This window comes from Martes martes (genome assembly GCF_963455335.1).
Source record: "Martes martes genome assembly, chromosome: X".
NCBI lineage: Eukaryota > Metazoa > Chordata > Mammalia > Carnivora > Mustelidae > Martes > Martes martes.
In genome coordinates, this window is record NC_137897.1 from 75,385,749 (window position 1) to 75,400,085 (window position 14,337).

Sequence of the window (14,337 nt, forward strand, 5' to 3'; positions counted from 1 at the left end):
TACTAACAAGCTGAATCCAACAATTCATTAAATAAAGCATTCACCACAATCCAGTAGGATTTATTCCTGGGTTACAAGGGTGGTTCAATGTTTATAAGTCAATCAGCTTGATACATGGCATCAATAAAGAAAGTATAAGAACCATCTGATCATTCCAGTAGACGCAGAAAATATTTGAAAGTACAACATTCATTTATAATAAAACTCAATAAAGTACATTTAGAGAGAACATACCTCAACATAAAAAAAGTCCAGATATGAAAAACCAACAGCTAATATCATCCTAAACAGGGAAAAACTGAGAGCTTATCTTGTAGGTTCAGGAACAAGACAAAGATGTCCATTGTTACCACTTTTATTCAACATAGTACTGGAAATCAGACAACTAGAAGAAATTAAAAAGTGTCCAAATTGGCAAGAAAGAAGTAAAGATTTTACTATTCACACATGACATGATGCTGTATATATAAGGAAGTCAAAAGAGTCCACCAAGAAACTGTTAGAACTGATAAACGAATTCAGTAAATTTGAAGGATACAAAATTAATGTAAATTAATGTAAATGTAAATGTAAATCTGTTGCATACATCAATAATGAAAAAACAGAAATAGATTCTTTTCTTAATTTGATGTGATATATTAATTGACCTGCAAATATTTAATGTCACTTATGACACAGAAATAATTCCCACTTGCATGAGGTGAACATTTTTTTTAATGTACTGTTGAATTCAGTTTGCTAGTATTTTGTAGAGAATTTTTGCATCTCTATTAATCAGAAATATTAGTCTATATTTCCAGTTTTCTGTGGTATCTTTATCTGATTTTGTGGCAGGGAAATGCTTGCCTCATTGAATTTGGAAGTTTTCCTTCCTTTTCTATGTTTTTGAAATATTTGTAGAAGGTTAGGTATTAACTCTTCTTTAAATGTTTGGTAGAATTTGCTTTTGAAGCAATCTGATGCTGGATGGTCGTGTTGGGAGTTTTTGAATACTGACTTGAATTGTTGCTGGTTACCGGTCTGCTCATTTTCTACTACTTCCTTTTTCAGTTTTGGTAGTTTATATGTTTCTATGAATTTATCCATTTCTTCTAGGTTGTCCAATTTGTTGGCATATAGCTTTTCACAATTTTTTATGATTATTTTTCTATAGTTTTTGTTATTTCTCCTCTCTCATTTGTGATTTTATTTATTTCATTCCTCTCTCTCTCCCTCTCTCTCTATCTCCTTCTTTTTCTAGCTAGTGGTGGATCAATTGTATTGATTTTTTCAAAGAACAAGCTCCTGGTTCCATTAATCTGTTATATTGTTTTTTTTCTTTTGTTTTGTTTTAGTTTCTATATTATTTATTTCTGCTTTAATATTTATTATTCCCTTCCTTTTGGTGGTTTTAGGTTTTGTTTGTTGTTCTTTTTCTAACTTTTTTAGGTGCAACATAAAGTTGTTTATTTAAGGGGCTCCTGGGTGGCTTAGTGGGTTGAGCCTCTGCCTTCAGCTCAGGTCATGATCTTGGGGTTCTAGGATCAAGCCCCTCATCAGACTCTGTGCTTATCAGGGGACTGATTACCCCTCCCCCTCTGCCTGTCTCTCTGACTACTTGTGATCTCTCACTCGTCAAATAAGTAAATAAAATCTTTTTAAAAAGTTGTTTATTTGAGATTTTTTCTTGTTTCTTCAGGTAGGCCTGTATTATTGTAAAGTTCCCTCTTAGAATGGCTTTTGGTGCATATCAGAAGAATTGGACCATTGTGTTTTCATTTTCATTTTTTCCATGTACTTTTTTATTTCTTCTTTTATTTCTTGGTTTACCCATTCTTTCTTTAGTAGCATGTTATTTAAACTACATGCATCTGTTGTCTTTCCAGATTTTTTCTTGTGGTTGATTTCTAGTTTCATAATGTTGTGTAGAGAAAATAGGCATGGTGTAATTTTGATATTCTTGAATTGTTGAGGTTTATTTTGGGGGCTAATAGGTGATATATTCTGGAAAATGCCCCATACACTTTTGTAAAGAATGTGTATTCTGTTGTATTAAAATGGACGTTCTGAATATATCTTTTTTTTTAAATTTTGTTTATTTATTTGACAGACAGAGATCACAAGCAGGCAGAGCAGCAGGCAGAGAAAGAGGGGGAAGCAGGCTCCCCACTGTGCAGAGAGCCCGATGTGGGGCTCGATCCCAGGACCCTGAGATCATGACCCGAGCCGAAGGCAGAGGCCAAACCCACTGAGCCACCCAGGCACCCCCTGAATATATCTTTTAAATCAATCTGTAACATTCAAAGCCAGTTTCCTTGTTGATTTTTTTGCCTGGATGATCTGTCCATCAATGTAGGTGGGGTGTTTAAGTTCCCTTCTATTATTTGTTATTATTGTTAGGTTATTATTGTTAGGCGTATGACTGACAGAACAAACTGAACCACTAAAGGGGGAGAAGATGTCACAGTGAAGAAGGTAGGAAGTGGGGAGATGTGGCTTAGGGGAGAAATGGACTGGGGTTGCTATAGAAGGGAGGGAGCCATGGTCACAGAGAAGGGTGGGAAAGAGGAGCACACAAAGAAACACAAGGAGAATGTTTATCCAAAAGTATTGGCTTGGAAAGCAAGAGGGTCTTAGTTTTGTGAATTCTCACAACCATTGGGGCATAAAAATTGAGTTTTAAAGGTCAGTGGGCTTGGCTGGGATAGAGCTTGGAGTGCACTGTCCTGCTTCTGTAGAGAAGGCAGGCAAACAACCTTGGGGCAGATGGTATAGAAAGAGCTATTTGAAGAATGTCTTGGACACACTGAAGATTATTCGCTTTTCTCACAGTGTGTCCCTGAGAGACAGCATTCACAGATCTACCTTTCTGGGAAAAAAGCAGCTGGCTTTTTCATTGCCATTTCAATCACCCACCCCTTAGCATAGACTTAGATCCACCTGTGGGAAGCTGCCTTACTTGCTTATACCAAGCAACACTGCTGCACAATGAAGGACTGCACTTCTCAGTCAAGCTTACCTCAGTCCCAGTGCAACAGGCTCCTTCCTCAGAAGACCAGCACAAACCTGTGACCACACCACGTCTCCAGATCAGAGATTTTTGCAGGGCTTCAGTTCCACTGGAGATGTTGACAAGCCTCATTTCACAAGCAAAACTGAGCACACCTCATTAAAATTCTCCACATTGGCCAATGACCAAACACTGTCCACAGTGGGCAAGGATAGCATCTGCAGATGACTGGCCTGAAATATAGAGCAGCCCAAACACAGCAGTAGAGTGCACCCAACACACACCAGAGACACTCCCTGAAGTGTCAAGCTGTGGGTGCTACAAGACCTCTTCTTCATAAACTCATAACTTTCAAGAGCAGGATACATAAGTGACCTTTATAACACAGAAGAAAGCAGAGATTTAGAGAAAATGAAAACAGAGATATGTGTCCCAAATGAGAGAACAATATAAGGTCATGGCCAGAGAGCAAAGTGAAACAGATATAAGTAAAATGTCTCATGGGGAATTTAAAGCAACAATCATAAGCATACTCATGTGGCTTGAGAAATGAATAGAACACATCTGTGAGTGCATTATCATAGAGATCAAAGGGATAAAAAAGAATCAATCAGAGATCAAGAATGCAATAAAAAAAGATTGGAAACAGGCTTGATGCAAAAACAAAAACAAAAACAAAAACACCAGGAAGGTGGAAGAAACAGAGGAATGAATTAGAGACCTAGAGGACAAAATAATGGAAAATAATAAAGCTTAAAAAAAAAAAGAAAGAAGAATTATGCAACACACGAATAAACTAAGGGAACCCAGTGACTCGATCAGTCATAATAGCATTCACACTATAGGACTCCCAGAAAAAGAAGAGAAAGAAAAAATGGCAGAATATTTATTTCAAAAAATAATAGAAAACTTTCCTAATCTGGGGAAGAATGCAGATATCTGGATCTAGAAGGTACAGAGAATTCCCATCAAAATCAACAAAATCAAACCAACACCAAGACATATTAAATCAAATATGTGAAATATAATGAGTTAAAAAAGTATTAAAAGCAGCAAGACAAAAGAAGCCCTTAAATTACAAAAAAAGATCCACAAGCCTGGGTGCAGATTTCTCAAGAGAAACTTAGTAAGCCAAAAGGGAGTGACATGATATATTCCATTTGCTAAATGGGAAAAATCTGCAGCCAAGAATACTCTATCCAACAAGACTATCATGCAGAATGGAAGGAGAGATAAAGAGTTTCCCAAACAAAAACTAAAAGATTATGTGACCACTAAACCAGCCCTACAAGAAATATTAGAGCGTTCTCTTTGAGTGGGAAGGAGAGACCCAAAGTGACAAAGATAAGAAAGGATCAGAGAAAATCTCCAGAAACAATGACAAAACAAGTAAAAAATTTCACGAAATACATATCTATCAACAATAACTCTGAATGTAAATAGCCTAAATGCTCCAATCTAAAGACACAGGGTATCAGAATGGATAAAACAATGACAACAACAACAAAACCCCAAGACCCATCTATGATGCCTAAAATAGACTCATTTAAATTTAAAGAAAACTAAGGAAGTAAGTAAGGATATGGAGAACCATTGATCCCACAAGCGGATATCAGAAGAAAGCCAGAAAAAAAAGAAAAAAAGAAAACCAGGAAAAAAAAAAAAAAGAAGAAGAAAAAGAAGAAGAAAGCCAGAGTAGCAATACTTACATCAGAGGAACTAGACTTTAAAACAAAGAGTGTAACAAGAGATGAAGAAGGGCACTACATAATAATAAAGGGGATTATCCAACAATAACATATGACCCTAAATTAAGAGCCCCCAAATATTTAAAACAATGAAAAACTTAAAGAGACTCATTGATGATAACATGATAATAGTCGGGGATATTAACACCTCATTTACATCACTGGAGAGATCATCTAATCAGAAAATCAACAAGGAAATAATGGCTTTCACAAATCAGACCTCAACAAATACAAAAAGACTGAGATCATACCATGCATAAATTTTCTGACCACAAAGCTATGAAACTTGAAGTCAACCACAAGAAAAAAATGTGGAATGAACACAAATATATGGAGGTTAAACAACATGTTACTACACAATGAATGGATCAAGCAAGAAATCAAAGAAAAAACAAAAGAGAATACATGGTAACAAATGGAAATGAAAACAGAATGGTCTAGGGACACCTGGATAGCTCAGTTGGTTAAGCATCTGCCTTAAGCTTGGGTCATGATCCCAGGGTTGGGGATCAAGTCTTGCACAGGGCTCCTTGCTCAGCAGGAAGTGTGCTTCTCTCTCTGCCTGCTGCTCTCCTTGTTTGTGTTCTCCCTCTCTTTCTGACAAATAATTTTTTTTTTAAAAGAAACAGAATGGTCCAAAATTACTGGTTTACAATAAAGCTGTCCTAAGAGGGAAGTTTATAGCAACACAGGCCTACCGTAAGAAGGAAGAAAAATTTGAAATAAATAACCTCACCTTACACCTAAAGGAGCTAGAAAAATAAAAACAAAGCCTAGAGCCAGCAGAAAGAAGGAAATGATAAATATTAGAGCAGAAATAAACGATACAGAAACTAAAAATATAATAGAACAGATCAATGATACCAGGAGGTGGATCTCTGAAAAAATAGTCAATAAACCCTTATCCAGATGTATAAAAAGAAAAGAGAAAGGACCCAAATAAATAAAATTATAAAAGAAAGAAGAGAGATCACAGTTAACACCACAGAAATACACAAAATTATAAAAGAATATTATGAACAATTATATACCAACAAATTGGCCAATCTGGAAGAAATGGATAAATTCCTAGAAATATATACACTACCAAAACTGAAACAGGAAGAAATAGAAAAATTTAAAAACTAGTAAAATTTGAATCAGTAATCAATAAACTCCTAAGAAACAAAAGTCCAGAGCTAGATGTCTTCACAAATTCTACCAAACTTTTAAAGGAGAGTTAAAATTGGAGCACCTGAGTGACTCAGTTTATTAAATGTCTGCCTTCAGCTCAGGTCATGATCCCACAGTCCTGAGATCAAGCCCCACATTGTGCTCCCTGCTCAACAGGGAACCTGTTTCTCCCTCTCCCTCTGCCCCCAGCTCATGTTTGCTCTCTCTCTCCAGTTCTTCCTCGCTCAAATAAATAAATAAAAAGGTTAAAAAGGTTAAAAAAAGAAGAGTTAAAACCTATTCTTTTCAAATTAATCTGAAAAATAGAAGAGGAAGGAAAGCTTTAAAATTCATTTTATGAGGCCAGCATTAGCCTCATGACAAAACCAGATAAAGACTCCACAAAAAAGGAAAACTATAGACAATATCCCTGATGAATATGGATGACAAAATTATAAATTAAAAAAAAATACTAGCAAATCAAATTCAACAATACATTAAAGAAATCATTCAACAGGATCCAGTGGGATTTATTCTTGGATTGAAAGAGTGGTTCAATATCCAAAAATCAATCAATGTGATATACCACATTAATAAAAGAAAGAATAAGAACCATATGATAATTTCAATCAATACGTGCAGAAAAAGCATTTGACCAAGTACAAGATCCATTCATGATAAAAAACCACCAACAAATTAGGGGCAGAGGAAACATAACTCAACATAATAAAGACCATACATGAAATACCCAGAGCTAATGTCATCTTTAATGGGGAAAAGCAGAGAGCTCTCCCTCTGGAGAGGGTCAGGAACAGGACAGGGATATCTACTGTCATCACTATTATTTAACATAGTACTGGCAATCTTATTGACAGCAATCAGACAACAAGAATAAATAAAAGGCAACCAAAGGGCAAGGAATAAATTTCACTATTTGTTAATGACATGATACTGTATATAGAAAACCATAAAGACTCCATAAAAAACTGATAAATGAATTCAGTAAATTTGCAGTGTATAAAATTAACATATGGAAGACTGTTGTAGTTCTATACAACAGTATAAGGCAGCATAAAGAGAAATTGAGAAAATTTTATTTACAATTGCACCAAATACAATGAGATATCTGGGAATAAGACTAATCAAAGAGGTGAAAGACCTGTATTCTGAAAACTATTAAAAAAAACAAAACTGATGAAAGAAATTTAAGGCAGCATAAATAAATAGAATGACATTCCATACTTATGGATTAGAAAGAAATATTGTTAAAGTGTCCATAATGCCCAAAGCAATCCACACATTTCATGCATTCTCTATCAAAATACCAATAGCATTTTTCACAGAACTAGAACAAACAATCCTAACATTTATAGGGAACCACAAAAGACCTCCAATGACCAAAACAACTTTGAAAAAGAAAAGCAAATTTCAAGGTATCACAATTTCAGACTTTTAGTTATATTATAAAGCTGTAGTGATCAAAACAGTGTGATACCAGTACAAAAACAGATATATAGATCAACAGAACAGAATAGAAAACACAGAATTGAACACACAACTATATGGTGAATTAATCTTCAACAAAGCAGGAAAGAATGTTGATTGGGGAATAGACTGTTTCTTCAACAAATGGTGTTAGGAAAACTGGACAGCAGCATGCAAAAGGATGAAATGGGATCACTTTCTTACACCATACACCAAAATAAATTAAAAATGGATGAAAGACCTAAATGTGAGACAGGAAACCATCAAAATCCTATAGGAGAACACAGGCAGTGACTCTTTGACAGAGGCAGTAGCAACTTCTTACTAGACATATCTCTGGAGGCAAGGGAAACAAAAGTAATAATGTACTATTGGGACTTCAACAAGATTAAAAAAAAAAAAACAACCTTCTGCACAGCAAAGGAAACAATCAACAAAACTAAAAAGCAACCCTCAGAATAGGAGAAGATATTTGCAAATGACATATCTAATAAAGAGTTAGTATTCAAAATATATAAAGAATTTACAAAACTCATCATTCCCAAAATGAATAATCCAATTAAAAATTGACAGAAGACATGAACTTATCCAAAGAAGACACACTGACGGCCAACAGACACATGAAAATATTCTCTAGGTCACTGATTAAGAAAACACAAGTCAAAACCATGAGATATCACCTCACACCTGTTAGAATGTTTAAAATCAAAAAGAAAAGAATGTCTAAAATCAGTACCACCAGAAACAACAGGTGTTGGCAAGGTTGTGGGGAAAGGGAAACCCTCTTACACTGTTGGTGGGAATGCAAACTGGTTCAGTCACTCTGGAAAATAGTACAAAAAGTTACAAATATAACTACCCTAAGACCCAGCAGTTGTAGTACTAGGTATTTAACCAAAGTTTACAAAAATACTAATTCAAAGGGATACGTGTAACCTGATGTCTATAGCAGCATTATCTACAATAGCCAAATTATGGAAACAGCCCAAGCATCCATTGACTGATGAATGGATAAAGATTATGCGTGTGTGTGTGTGTTAATTATATTAAGGAACTATCATTAATTATGTTAAAAATGATTATTTCATTAATACATATTTATATATAAATATATGTATATATTTGTATATTATACACATATATGTAATATATGTATATATTTGTATTTTATTATTATATATCATCTTATATATATAATGTGATATCACTCAGCCATAAAAAAGAATGAATTTGTAGATTTATCTATATATATGTAATATATAGTATTATATATCATATCATAGTATTATATATTATATATATATATATATATAAAAAATGGGATATCACCCAGCCATAACGAAGAATAAAATCTTGCCATTTGCAGTGATATGGATGGAGTTGGAGAGTATTATGCTATGTGAATTAAGTCAGTCAGGGAATAAATACCATATGATTTCATTCATTTGTGGAATTTAAGAAATGAAACAAAAAAGCAAAGGGAAAAAAAGAGAGAGAGAGAGAGCCAAACCAAAAAACAGACTCTTAATAATAGAGATCAAACTGATGGTTACTTGAGGGGAGGTCGGTGGGAGGGTGGGTTAAATAGGTGATGGGTATTAGGAGTGCACTTGTTGTGATATGGAAATGTTGTATGGAAGTGTTCAGACACTATATTGTACACCTGAGACTAATAATACACTCCATGCTTACTAACCAAAATTTAAATAACAACTTGAAAAAAGAATATTAATAGAATTCACAAACAGGCATATTCCTTCCTTAGGCATGTGTTCTACATATAAGACTTACATGGTAATGTTTATTTCTTTTTTTAAATAAACTTTTTAAAAAGATTATTTATTCATTTGTCAGAGAGAGAGATAGAGAGAACACAAGCAGGGGGTAGAGCAAGCAGAGGGAGAAGCAGACTCCCCACTGAGCAAGGAGCCCCATGCTGGATTCAATCCCAGGAATCTGGGCTCATGACCTGAGCTGAAGGCAGACACTTAACTGACTGAGCCACCCAAGCATCCCACATGGTAATGTTTCTTGATATTATCAAAACAACTTAAAAGTTTTTTTCTCCTAATATGATATCAAACAATATGTTTTAAGTACTTTACACCATGATTTTTCACATCAATAAACATTACTTATTTTGTTTCCCTCGTGGCTGCCCAAATAAATTATCAACGTTCTTATTTGAAAATTAACTAGTTCTGAAAAAGTGCATCATTAACTCTAGGAAAAATATTTCTAAAAAGCGAGTGCATGTTTCTAAATAAAAACCATGGGGAGCCAATTTATTTAAAAAATTTCAACCATGTTAAAGAAACATATCACATAACTCAATATTCTTCTGCTAGTGATAGATGAATAGGATTTTCTCTGCATTATGGTTTCATTTGACATGTGTTGTTTTAAATTCTGTGCAATCCATAAACACCTGGGTGCTTCCAGCTTTAATTGGTTTTAGTTTCATTTTTTCTCCTATATTATTATGCAACCATACTTCCACCCACACTCCACGATCTTGTATCTATTTAAAAACACCCATCCCTACTTCACTTGCAAAAAATTTCAATCAAGCTTCATTTCATTTGTTCCTATTACCTGCTACAGAAATTAACCTCCAGCTCTTACATTTTTAGAAAGAAGACAACCGAATGAGAAGATGCAACATTGCAATTAAGTCAGTGTTCGTTTAACTAATACTTTAAGGAAATGTAATTTTTTTACATTAACAAAATGATCAAAATGATCCTTAACCTCTCTAGGAACAAATATGAGAGTAATCAGGAAAATGGATAAAACCAGGAGTATTGAGCAGGGATTCTTTCACTAGAATATAAGTATCTTGGAGAGTTATAGCATTCAAAATAATTTGGAACAGGCACCAGAAAAAAATATTTAAATAAGATAATATAATACCTAAAGAAATCTAAACAAATAACAAAATGTACGTTACAACAAATGGCATAAAGGAAGGAAGTTTTTTCAAAGTAGGAAGCCTATGTGGCCAGAAAAATATGAAGAAAACATTTAACTTCAGTAGCAATAATTTGGCAAGGTAACTAAATAGTTAAGTTTTGAAAACTAGTCAATCTAGCAATAAATATTAAATAATAAATACAAAGAAGAGTTTCACTTTTTACTAAAATAATTAGATCTTGCTTATATGTTGAATCTTAAAAACAAAACAAATGAACAAATGACAAAAATAAAAGCAGAAACAGACACATAAATACAGAGAACAGACTGATGGTGGCTAGAGGGGTGGGTGCAGAGAATAGACAAAATTGCAAAGAATGGGAAGTGCAACTTTACAGTTTCAGAATGATTAAGCCAAAGGGATAAAAGGTACATCATAGAGAATACAGTCAATAGTATTGTAATAAATAGTGTTGTATGGTGAGAGATGGTAGCTACAATTGTGCTGATCATAGCATAACCAATAGTGTCTTTGAATCACTATGCTGTACAGCCAAAACAAATGTAACATTATATGTCAACTATACTTTAATTAAAAAATCAATAACAATAACAAATGAAAATATTAATCCAGTGCACTGCTTGGACTTTAAATCTTGATCTAAACAAATTATTTATTTTATTGAGGTGTATTTATCATATAATATTATAATAGTATTAGGTGTACAACACAGTCATTCAATACTTATAAATGCTATAAAATGATCACAATAGGTCTGTTTATCTTCTGTCACCATTCAAAGTTAATACAAAATTATCAACTATGTTTTCCATGCTGTCCTTTACATCCCCATGACTTATTTTAAAACTGGAAGTTTACTTTTTGATCCTCTTCACACATTTTGCTCCCCCAAGCTCCTTCTGCTCTGGCAACCATCAATATGTTCCTTGTATAAACAAATAAATTCTAAAAATACTTTTATACTGCCAGAGGAAGACAAACAGCTCCTGATCAGTTAATTGTATCAAGGAACTATCATTAGTTATGTTAAAAGTGATGATTTCATTAAACTTTTGCTTAAAAATGAGCTCCTAGCTATTATAGATGTATTCTATGAATTTTGGGGGGTAAAGTTCTATAATTTAAAATTTAAAAAATCGTAATTCATAATTCATAATAATCATAATTATAAAAAATGAGTGTATAAATGGAGGAAGACTGGTCCTATATTAGGATAATTGCTGAAGTAGGGCAAAAGGTACAGAGAATGGAGGGTTTCTATCACTGTGAGTTTTACATTAACAAGCATTCAAAATTTACATTATAAAAAGTTTCTAAATGACCAGATAGCATTATAGTATAATTCCATATTTCTTGTGTGTGTGTGTGTAGAGAACATACTTCATAAATACATTTTTATTTAATCCTGTAACAATATATAATAAAACTTTTGACAATTGTGGTAATTCTTGGATACCAGAAATTTGAACAACTGCAATTGCTTCTTATTTTGATTTCTGTATATTTAAATTTTTCTAAAGTGGAACTTACTACTCAAGTAATTACAGTACATATGAATAACTACCAATATAAGTAATTACTTTATTGTTAACTTTTAGCTATGGTATTTTTAATTCAGAAAATGAGTCAATAATATTCCCGAAGAACATTTTATGTACATTTTGCTGGAAGGCATAATTTGAAAATGTTCCTTGGACTGTTACTCTTCTGGGTTTCATTTTTTAGAAAATTGTCAACTATGATATCATTCACTTTTTTACATGTCTAATAACTCTATTCTGCATTTGTTTTTACATCACTTATCCTTGACTAGTTTGAAATGCCAATCTGCTGTGTTCTCAGATCACTTCCTTTAAACTTCTACTATGTCTTTGACTTCTAAAAGATTGACATTTAACTTCCTACACAATATAATACAAACCAAACTTCAAGACTTATGTACCATGGTGCAGTAAGGAGACAGCATCAAGTGGCCAAAATGGATGTGCTCAGCAAAAAGCAGATAAATTAAAATCACAGCCCTGATGTCAGTAGAGTTATCTTCAAAGAAATTACCAAACTCTACCGGGCTTCAAATATCTTCACTTTGAAGAGAGAAATAAAAGTGTTACCCTCACAGGACTGGAAATAAGGAAATATAAGAAAGAATGTGAAATTTTAAGAACATAACAGGTTTTCAATAAATGTTAATTATCTTTTCCTCCAACCCCATACATAACCAATGTGTGCCATCCACATTTTATTAAACTCCCTATTCTTAAAAAAAAAAAAAAAATCTCTAAGAATTAGCACATTTCAATGAAGTGATATGAAAATCTGAGACATTTCAAACTAGGCAATAAAAAGAGAGTAAAAAGAAAATGTAGAATAAGGTCGGTAAAGATATAAGAATCTCTAGTTGAAATGTGTGCCTGCAAGATTATGCATATTTCAAGGTTCTGTCTAAATAACACCACTTTCATAAAGCCCTTTCTGATTCCCAAATTAAATGTTGTTTCTCCCTCCTTTAAATTCTGCTTAAAACCACGTACCTTTCTTTTGACACATGCCTTGCCTTATTTATTATTGTCACATTTATTTAGGCATTATCTATTAATAATATTTTTTAAAAGACCCTAGCAAAGGGCCTTTACTGGAGGATGGAAAAACCTTCAGATATTTTGGTCACTGCTCGACACTTTAGTAGCAAAGTTAGAGACTTCAAGTGTTTCAAACAGCCATTATTGCCCTGGAGACACCTAAATTCTAAAACTGACCAAGGTATGACAAAACAAAAATCTCTGAAAGTCAGACCAAAACTTTTCACAAATATGTCCCGAGGAGGGAAAGAGCTAATAGATTCTCAGATGAAAGCCCTGGATGGTCATATTCATGTAATGTGAAAAACCTGAGGTAGATGGTGCCTTACCAAAACTTCCATAGAGCCTCAACAGAGTTCTGTTCCTGATTTGATTAAGGTAATAAGCTCCTCCTCTCATATGTACCTAATAGATAAAAACCTTCTGTGATAAAAGATAACATCATCAGGAGTTGATATAGCTCTTCTATATGCAATGTACAAAATCCAATGAAAAAATCAATAAGGACAATTACATGTGACCAACAAGCAAGAATAAATAAAACAGGCAACAGAAACAAATCATAGGTGATTCTGGCATTTGAGCTAGCAGACCAAAAGGTCATATATGATTGATTACTTGGTTATACTCTTATTATAAACAACTATACAACATACACACACAATATGCATACATGCATGCATACACACATGTAGTATGAATTGTGTCCTTCCAAAAGATGTATCAAGCTCTCTCCCCAGTACCTGTGATTGTGACTTTATTTGGCAATATGTTGTTTGTAAATATACTGAGGTTAAAATGAGGTCATATTGAATAATGCTAAGGTGGATATACAAAGATTTTTTATTGCCTTTATAAGAAGGAACAGACACACAGACACACAGGGAAGATGGCTGTGTAAAGACAAAACCAGAAATTGGAGTGATGCAGCTATAAGCCAAGGAATACCAATGATTATCATCAACCACCAAAATTTAGGAAGAGACAAGATACAACTTCTTAGAGTATCTGGAGAGAGAATGGCCCTTCCAACACCTTGATTTCAAATTTTTAGCCTCAAGAATTGAGAGAATAATTTTTGTCATTTTAAGCCACCCAGTTTATGGTATTTTGATATGGTAGCTCTAGGAAACTGATGAGCATACATAAGTATTCATGTTGGCTGAGATTTAGGAGGCACGGTAGAAAAAAGGAAGAGACCATAAAGAATAAGTCACAAACTTCTACATAAATATACCTCTTATATCCTTAGGAATATCTTAATCTACCTTGGTACAGGCAGGACTATTTTGGAGGCTAGAGAACTGAGCAAAAATTAAAGAGGCCATGCAGCACAGAGGAGGCATAGTGGTACAAACCTAGCCAGAACAGAGAACTTGTTAAGATACCCTGGGCTTTAGTTGAGACCCTAACACCTATACCCCAAAAGTAAGGAACATACAATATGGG